The sequence below is a fragment of the Vicugna pacos genome, unplaced genomic scaffold (assembly GCF_048564905.1).
Source record: "Vicugna pacos unplaced genomic scaffold, VicPac4 scaffold_5, whole genome shotgun sequence".
Classification (NCBI taxonomy): domain Eukaryota; kingdom Metazoa; phylum Chordata; class Mammalia; order Artiodactyla; family Camelidae; genus Vicugna; species Vicugna pacos.
Genome location: NW_027328726.1, coordinates 1605044 through 1614519, shown reverse-complemented (window position 1 = coordinate 1614519; position 9476 = coordinate 1605044). Strand labels below are relative to the sequence as shown.

At 53.1% G+C, this 9476-nt stretch overlaps 1 non-coding gene across 1 annotated transcript; it reads right to left on the bottom strand.

Annotated features, from left to right (window-relative positions):
* Window positions 1–8252: 8252 nt before the first annotated feature.
* LOC140692482 (U6 spliceosomal RNA) lies at window positions 8253–8361 on the bottom strand. Its single transcript, XR_012068053.1, has one exon. It is a non-coding gene; the product is annotated as a U6 spliceosomal RNA (small nuclear RNA).
* Between the last annotated feature and the right edge of the window lie 1115 nt (window positions 8362–9476).

Here is a 9476-nt window from a genome sequence, read left to right as displayed (position 1 = left end):
CTCTCTCTCTCTCTCTCTCTGTATGCGGTGTCTGTACGCATGCGTGTCCGTGTCTATGGACTTTTCTTTCTTCGGGCGGGTAGGCGTCATTTGGCTTATTTGATTTTTTTTTTTTTTAACTTTTCTTCCCCGTGTTCCACGGTACCATCGTGTTTATCTATTCTACATGTGGAGATCCCAGTCCCGTCCCACCGCCCTTACCCCTGACAACCTCAAGTTTGTAATCTGTCGGTCTGTTTCTGTATTGTTCGTTCGTTCGTTCGTTCGTTCGTGTTTTTTTTTTGGAAATCTGTTCACCTAGGACTATAACTGTACGAAACAGATAGTAATAGAATCTCAAGCCCATCCTACCGAGAACAAAACGTTTCAAAGAGAAAGAAAGGAAGGAGAAGGGGGGAAAATAAAAGTCTCTCTATTTTCTTGCTTCCCTCTGTCACTCCTGATGGTTTAGATGTCTTCTTTTACAATTTTGTGTTTATTCTGTTTGGAATGAACGGTAGTGATCACCTTTCCGGGGATGAGTGTCTCATGTTTGTACCGTCCTGCTTCTTCTCTATTTAGAGTAGACCTGTGGATGTTTCTTTTCGCATGGGTTGAGTGTTGCAAAACTCTTTTAGTTTTTGCTTGTCTGTGAAGTTCTTTACCTCTCCTTCTATTCTAAAGGATAGCTTTGCTGGATAGAGTATCCTAGGCTGCATTGTTTTGTTTTGTTTTGTTTTGTTTTGTTTTGTGTTTCATTCAGGAATTTCAATAGATCTTGCCACTCCCTTCTGGCCTGACGTGTTTGTGGAGAGAAATCCGCTGAGAGCCTTATGGGGGTTCCCTTGGAACTCACTCTTTGTTTTTCTCTTGCCTAAAGGCATTTAGGATCATTGCTTTCTCCTTGACTCTGACCATCTGGATTAGGATAGGTCTCGGTGTGGGTCTGTTTGAGTTCTCCCTGTTTGGCACCCTCTGAGCCTCCTGGACTTGGATATCGGATTCCTTCCTTAGAGCTGGGAAATTGTCAGTCATGCTTTCTTCAAATACCTTTTCGACCCCCTTGCTTCTTCCTTCCCCTTCTGGAACCCCTATTGTGCGTAGATGGGCACGCTTTCGATGGTCCCGTAGGTCCCTGAGATTGTTTTCGTTGTTCTTTCTTTGTTTTTCTCTCAGCTGTTCTGATTGGGTTCTTTCTGTTGTCCTGTCTTCTGGGCCACTTATTCGCTCCTCGGCGTGATCTAGCCTCCTTTGGACAGCCTTTAGACCACTTCTCATGTCAGCCAATGAGCTGACCAGTTCTCCTTGACTCTTCTTTAGAGCTTCGATTTCGTTTTTGACGTACAGTATACAGCTAAACACTATCACTTGGAGTTCCTTCGGTACTTGGATCTCTCCTTTTTTGAAATCTTGATCTAGCAGGCCATCCGTGTCTATTTTGTGGATCGTGCTTTCAGGGAATTTCTCTGGCTCTTTTCATTGGGAGTGGTTCCTCTGCTTCCTCATGCTGCTCCTATCTCTCTGGCACTGTGGCTTAAGGAGTATCAGTTATCTATTGTGGTCCTTAAGGAGTTTAGGTATTTATCTAAAGCCTATAGAGGAATAAAACTTTAAAAGGGGGGGAGAGGGGGGGAGAGGGGGAGAGAGAGAGAGAGAGAGAGAGAGAGAGAGAGAGAGAGAGAGAGACAGAGAGAGAGAGACAGAGAGAGAGAGAGAGGGAGAGGGAGATAGAGGGAGACGGAGAGGGGGATAGGGGGAGAGAGAGAGAGACAGAGACAGAGACGGTGGGAGGGGGAGGGGGGTGGGGGAGCCGGATTTTAAAAGAATGGAGAAAAAAAGGTTTGAAAACAGTGTACAAGCAATAATAGAAGAGCAAGTGGAAGCAGAAGAGCGATCGAGTTGAGACGTCTTCTAAAAGCCTTTAAAAAATAGAAAAGATCAGAAAATAAAACACAATTGTTTCAAAAGTAAATTTTTAAAAGGTAATCGGAAATAGAACAGATTTTAACAAGAGATAAAACACAGGATTTGAAAAGGAGGGAGAAAGAAAAGGTTTGAAGACACTGTGTAATCAATAATAGAAGAGTAAGTGGAAGCAGAAGAGCGATCGAGTTGAGACGTCTTTTAATAACCTTAATAAAAAGGAGAAAAAAAAATCGAGAAACGATATCTGAAACCTGTAAATAATCAATAACAGGAGATCTAAACCAAGAGAAGAGAAAAAGGAAAGGGGGTGGATGTTTAAAAATAAGAAGAATAAAAAGATTTTCAAGGAAACATTTAAAAGGGATTAAAACCGTCAACGTAGACGACTGTTCAAAAGTCAAGGTTAAAAAGGTAACAGAAGGTAAAACCGATAGAAGAGAGATTAAAAAAGAGAAAGGAAAAGGAAAAAAAAAGGGGGGTGGGGGAAGGACGTGTTCCCGGCACCGCGGTCGGATGCTGCGTTCCTCCCGGGAAGGAGGGTGGCTGGCTGGCCGCCCGCCCTCTCCCGGCCCCGGTCGTTCCGCTGCTCTGTGCGGCTGTGTGCTCCGACTCGGGTCGGCGGCGCTCCTCTCCGTAGGTGGGCTCGGGGAAGACCGTGGAACCGCCCCGCCCCTAGCTGCGTCCCCAAACTCGGCTCCTTCTTAGTCATGGTGGCGCGAGTTCTCTGAGGTACCGGGGCAGAAATATCCTATCTGCCTCGGGCTGTAAACGAATCTCAGTCCTGCCTAGAAGGCTGCGGAGCCCCCGGGTGCGGATTCGAGTCTCGGCCCCGCCCCCGCCCGCATGCTGCACGCCAGAGGCTATGGCGGCTGTGGCTGCGTCCCGCCTCTCTTCTCGCGAGAAGCGCCGGTGATGGCGCCGCGGATCTGAGGAGACGGAGGCTACGGCGCCCCTCCCCCCAGGGCACACCGGCCGTGTTGCTTTGCCTTTCTTTTCCCGTCATGGACGGGGGGGGGGGCGGGGGGGGGGGCGGGTTGTTCTGCTCTGTATCCCCTCCCGGCCGCCGCCCTGGTCCTCCGCCCGGCTCGTGCGGCCTGTCCCGGCCCCTGGCTGCCGGCCTGCGACTCGGGCTGGGTGTCGCGGGGACCCTCTGTGCCCGTTTCACTTGGATCGGTCGGTCAAGGGGTGCTCTGGGTAGATCTGAGGCTCGGGGGCGCCCCCTCCGTCCCGTCGGCCTCTCCGTTGGAGAGGGGCAGTTTTGGCGAACGAGCCCTATTCCTCCTCTGCCGCTCCCTCCCCGCGGGACTGGTCCCTCCCGCACTGTTTTGCTTTTTACTCTTTCTTTTCTCCTTTTCTCCTACCAGATTTTGGGCGTCTTTGTCTTTCGAAGAGGGCGGTGTTCTGTCGGAGTTCCGCAGGTGCTCTGATTGGCCGAGTGGGTCCGTCGATGTGAGTTTTGGTGTATTTGTGGGAGAGGGTGAGCTACGAGTGTCCTTCTACTCCGCCGTCTTGCTTCTCCGCGGGTTATTTTTGAAGAGTAGGTGCTGGGGATTGAACCCTGGGCCTTTATTTTTTGCATGCTAAGCACGAGCTGTACTGCTGGATCTCTAGGCCCTCCCCACCGCAACACCCCTCCCCCCCTTTCCCACCGCCTCCATAGTACTCGATGAATCTCCTGACTAGATATCTATGCTTCCTTGGAATGGGGCCGTCCGTTTCTTCATCGGATGGATGGACGTCTGTGGATTCGTCTCGTTTCTCTCCACTGCGGTGGGTGGCATCGGGGCCTGGGGTGGGGTTGAGTGGCGTGGGCTGGGAACTGTTCTTCACGTGTAGAGGTGGAGCGGAGCGATGAGGATGGTGACTTTTTCCCCCGAGTGCTCACGCCGGGTGATGGAGGCCTGTGGTCTCACTTGGAAGAGGACTCGGGTGACTGGAACAGAGCCCGTGTGGGGTCGTTGTGGAGGGAGGAACTCCACCCCCCAGCCCCAGCCCCAGCCCTGGCACTTGTACCTCATCGAGGGACGGTCGGCCGAAAACAAATGAAAGCTGTCAGAGGTGGGGGTGGGGGTGGGGGTGAAGGGGTGGGTGGGTGGGTGGGTGTGTGTGTGTGTGTGTGTGTGTGTGTGTGTGTGTGTGTGTGTGTGTGTGTGTGTGTCTGTCCCCGTTCCCCGTACCACAGTCCCTGGTCGAGGCCCCCCGAGTGGAGAAACGCACGCCAGGCCGTCCGTGCTCCTGGTTGTCCGGCCGCGTGTCCCCGCCGCCCAGAGATCCCGAACCGTCCCGCTCGCTCCCCTGCCGGGTGCCGTGTGCCACCTGCCTGTCGGCCGGGCGCTATTTTAGACACTGCGAAGAAGTCGGCCGGACGGCCGGGCCGGGCCGGGCCGGGCCGAGCCGAGCCGAGCCGAGCCGAGCCGAGCCGAGCCGAGCCGAGCCGAGCACGTCCAGGCCGAGGTGGGTGGTGCTGGGTTCAGAGGAGTGGGGTACAAGCGGGAGGCGGGCGTCGATGGAGGGGAGGGGGAGGGGGAGGGGGAGGGGAGCAGGGATGACGATGGGCTGGGGGGCTTGGCGTGTGGGGTGGGGGTGGGAGGGATGGTAGCCATCCTATGACTTTCTCTCCTCACCCCGCCTTTGGCAAGTCTGTTAGAGTGACGAGGTTGTGCTGGTTTCTGGCTGGTGCACACCATAGTGATTGTGTTCTTCTTTTTCCTGGTCTTTTTCAGGAACCCTCGTCCCGAGGGACTGAATCTAGTGCCCTGTGCTGCGCGGTACGACCTAGGGGTCGAATCTGCCAGGAGAGGTCTTACAAGGATCTGGAGGATCCTGGAAAACTGCTACCATCCGGAATCCTACATGGATATTCAAGATCTTGCGGATGGATGGACGGACGGAAGACGGATCGAATGGAGGCCCCGCCCCATCCCCTGGACCCCTTGGCCCAGGAGGATCGTGATGGGTCTGGAAAGGACTCTTCCGACGAGGGTCTCGGGATGGACTTTCTCGGTCCGCGGAAGGTGTTTCTGCACAAAGAGGAAGAGAGGGGCGTTCTCGGCCGGAGAGCCCGAACCGCCTCCTTTCAGGGATCCGCTCCAGTCTGGGTCGGGGTCGGGGTCAGAACGCGACCACCGACGGCTCCCCTCCCTCGTCTTGGCGCTCCAACTTGGGAAACCCTCCTCCCTGCCCCCTCACCCATCTTCTCGTCAGCCTGCCTCCAGCTTCCCCGTGCCAACTACCTCTCTCATGCTGCCGGACTTTCCTCCCCCTTGGGCCGCCAGGAAGCTCTCCCACTCCTCCACGTGCTTTGGCTTGGAATCCCTGACAAACACAAGCGGTGCTGGAGGGCGGGGCCGGGGGCAGTGGCAGAAGGACTCCCTTCATCTTATGGGAGCGACTTTTATCTCCATAGGTGGCGATTGAGAAAACACATAAAATCACTCAGAAGAATACCCATGTGTAGTCTCCCTGACCTAGATCCGTGTCTGTCTGTCTGTCTGTCTCTCTCTCTCTGTCTCTCTCTCCATTTCGCTATTCTGTGTGTGTGTGTGTGTGTGTGTGTGTGCGCGCGCGCGCGCACGCACGCGTGTGCCTTTCTGTCTGTCTCCCTTGTCTCTCTTTCCTCTCCTCTCCCCTCCTCTCCTCTTCCCTGTTCTCCCCTCCCATCCCCCCTCACCCCTCCGCTCCTCTCTTCTCCCCTCCCCTCCACTCCTCTCCTCTCCCCTCGCCTCCTCTCACTTCCCCTTCCCTCCCCTCTTTTCCCTCCTCTCCTTTCCTGTCCTCTCCCCTTTTATCCCTCCTCTCCTCTGCTCGCTCTCGCTCTCTCTCTCTCTCTCTCTCTCTCTCTCTCTCCCCCCCTTCCCTTCCCTCCCTCCTCCCTAACCCCCCAACCCCTACCTTCACAGGGCCTCATAGATTGCAATCGGTTTCCATGAAATGTGATGAAGAGGGAATGAAGTTTAGAATGATATCCCCATGCCATCGAAACCTTCTTCCCCAGGGACAGCGAGTTATTTGTGGTTGTGTTTGTTTTTGTTTTTCTTGTTGTTGTTTTGGGGTGCAACGAGGGCACAGGAGGCGTTGGGAGTGAGGGTGATGTTTCTCTTTCTGTCTGTCTCCTCCTTAGGAAGGATTTTAAGAGGAGGGAGGACTCACAGAAATCTACCATCTCGTCTCGTACTGCAGCTGTGTTTGAGCTTCCTATACGATCTGGGCGGAACACTCCCCACCCTCACCTCAAGCCGCCATCGCCACCCCCTCAGCCCCCAGCACCCCCGTCCAGTCCCGCGCTTGGGGTGGTGGTTGGGCATGGGGGGATGTTGGCGGGGTGGTCGTTGGTGGGGGTTGGGGTGGTGGAGGAAACCAGAAAACAGACCACTGTGGCACGTGGCTGACTGGGGCTTCAGGGTGAAGGAGGATGAATAAAATGGCCGGAATTAGGCTAACGGATTGCTTCGTTTTTGGGCGGGGGGGGGGGGAGAGGAGGGGAGGATCATTAGGTCATTCATTCATTCATTTGCTTGGGGGGGGGTGTCATTCGGTTTCTTATGCTCGCCCTTAAAACGGTCGACTCTTCTGACTGACCGGTTGCTGCTCACGGTTCCAGGCCCGTTGTTGAAACTGGAAGCTATCGATCTTACTGTTTCTACTGTATTTCAGTCATTGCAAGTCATCATCGTGCTGGGTCTCTGAGTCCTTCTCCGAGGAGAAGGTCGGTCGGTCACGGGACTACTGACCTGACAAAATAGCCTGAGTGACCAAGAAGGCCACACCTTGAGTGCTTATGAGATAATGAGATCTAACCGCCAGCCTCTATAGAATGGGTCACCTGGGAGGCATCGTGACACCATGCTGAGTCTTCTGATGAGAAAACGATTCTGTGGATGGTGATCGATGCTTGATTGTTTGAGCTATGGCTCTAGAACCACCCCACCCACTCCATCCCCAAGGTGGGTACACAGTTTTGAAGACGCTAGCCTGCTGTGAATCCCCTTTGCCCGGCAGAGCGATAAAATGACCTCTTTTCTTCTAAGCTCCAAGGCCTCGTCTCTGGATTCTTGGGCTCATCGGGGACGGGGGCCGATCTTTCGGCAACAAGCGTGCTTCAGAAACAACGGATGCCCGAGAAGGACACTCTGCCTCTCCCTCTTCTTCCGGGCCTGAAATGGGGAGGAAAAAATATCGCTTCCCCTGGAAGCCGGAGTCCAGAGCCCGCCATCCGGAGGGACTTCTGGCTTGGCCTTCTCCTGGGGTGGGGGGAGGGCACGCCACCGCACGTGTTCTTTGTCAACTCCCCGTTTCTCTCTTCTCGAGTTATCTCTTTGGGAAGGCTCCCACACTGGATGAAAACAGACAGACAGGCTGGTATCTCTCCCTACCCCACCCTTCGCCCCCCAAATGACTGATCTTCTGTCCCATCAAAATCACCACTTGTTTTCCAACGTGGCTTTCTTGGATCCTGGAGGACTGACATCAACTTAGAGCCAAGATGGGCACAGAACTGAAGGACCTTCTCGGCTGGCCTAAGAAGTCTGTCATCGTGATGTGGGAGGTATTCTTCGAGGGACCTATCTGACTAAGTGCTTGACGGCCTTTTGGACTTTGAACCAACTTGGAGATAGGAACTAGGATGAGCGGGCCCCCGAAATAGCTCAGCAAACTCTTCTCCACCCTTAGAAGAGAGACAGACAGATAGACAGACAGACAGAGAAAGAGAGAGAGAGAGAGACAGACAGACAGACAGACAGACAGACAGACAGTGTGTGTGTGTGTGTGTGTGTGTGTGTGTGTGTGTGTGTGTGTGTGTCTGTCTGTCTGTCTGTCTGTCTGCCTGCCTGCCTGTCTGTCTGACGGTCTGTCGGTCTGTCTGCCTGCTTATTGTAGGAACTCTCTGTCAATGGAAGTATAGTTGACTTACAATGTTGTGTTCATTTATGACGTACGGCATAGTGATTCACTTATTCACACACACACACACACACACACACACACACACACGTATACTTTTTCAGGATAGGTTATTACAAGCTATTGAACATAGTTCCCTGTGCTAGACAGTAGGACCTACTTGTGTACCTAGTTTGTATAGGGTGGTTTATATCTGCTAATCCCAAACTCCTGATTTATCCCTCCGCCTTACCCCGTTCCTCCACCCTACCCTGTCCCCTGTGTTAACCATCGGTTTCTTTTCCATGTCTGCGAGTCCAGTCTGTTTCTGTTTTGTAAATAGGTTCCTCGGAGTCTTTTTAAAATGGAGTTATTTATGTATGGATGGGTGTCTTGACTTACTTTCAGATCCCACCTAGAAGTGATGGCATAGGATATCTGTCTTTCCCTGGGTGACTGACTTCACTAAAACTATGGAACGCTTCACGCATGGGCGTGTGTCATCCACGTTCAGGGGCCGTGCTGATCTTCTCTGGATGGTTCCCATGTTAGTCTATGTGCTGTGGCAGCAAGCGCTTTCCTTAGGGTTTTTGTCTCAACCTGAAAGCCAGCCCGGAGACTGAAGGTCTTCTAGTTGCCTCCACTATCTGCCTAGGACCCTCTCCACGAATGTTTCCCATTTTCTCTCACCCTTTTGCCTTGGCATCATTGAGTACGAAAACGCTCCGTCTCCTGAAGCCCTGCAGACGGAAGCTGGACAACGGGAGGTAAACGTCAGAGAAATGGCCACAACAGCTCCTGTGGAAACCATCCTCGGGCCTGTTTTCGGGGGAGCCGCTCAGAGAGTTGAGCCGAACACCCCAGGACATCATCAGAGGCATTTCAAACTGCTCGAGCCGTTTCGATGACCCCGATGTGTGGAAATCTCCTACCAGACTGACCCCCTACTCCCGGCCCTGAATCTGGTTTCTCATCTGCTCCGACGATTCACCTTTGTGCTGTACTTTGGTTGTCCACACAAGTGCCTCTTAGGCGATACCTGACTGCTTGCTCCCTAGGCCTAGCTTCAGAAGCCCATCGACACCACCGCCTCCTGAGACGAGATACTACAACTGTTTCCTTGAACAGACCTGTTCTCAGAACTAAGAAACTGGGTCCATGAAACGCAGGCCCCCTAGGAAACCATTCCCTCCCTCCTGCCCCCAGACCGCACGCACGCACGCACGCACGGACGCACACGCACACGCACAGTCAACAGCCCAGCTTTTAATGTGTAAAACTTCCAGGGAAGTTACAGAATAGGGAAATGTTGGGGTCCAGAGTAGGCTGCCCCAAAATGCAAGTGCCCGATGGATTATGCTGAATGAAAGGGACTTCACAAGTGGCCAAGGGGGAGGGTATAGGTCAGTGGTAGAGTGTGTGCTTAGCAAGCAAGCACAAGGTCTTGGGTTAAATCCCCAGTACCTCCGGTCAAAAATAAATGCATAAAATCGAATTCCTCTCCCCGCCCGCCCCCCAAAGTATACACTGCTGTATGTCAACTGTGTCTCAATAAAACTGGAAGGAAAAAAAGGAAAAAAAAAAAAAAGCATGATTTAACAAAAGAAAGAAACAAACAAAGAAAGAACTGCCCGAGGCAAGAGGAACACTCTGTCCCTCCTTTCTGCCTCCCTGGAAGCAGGGGAAAAAGA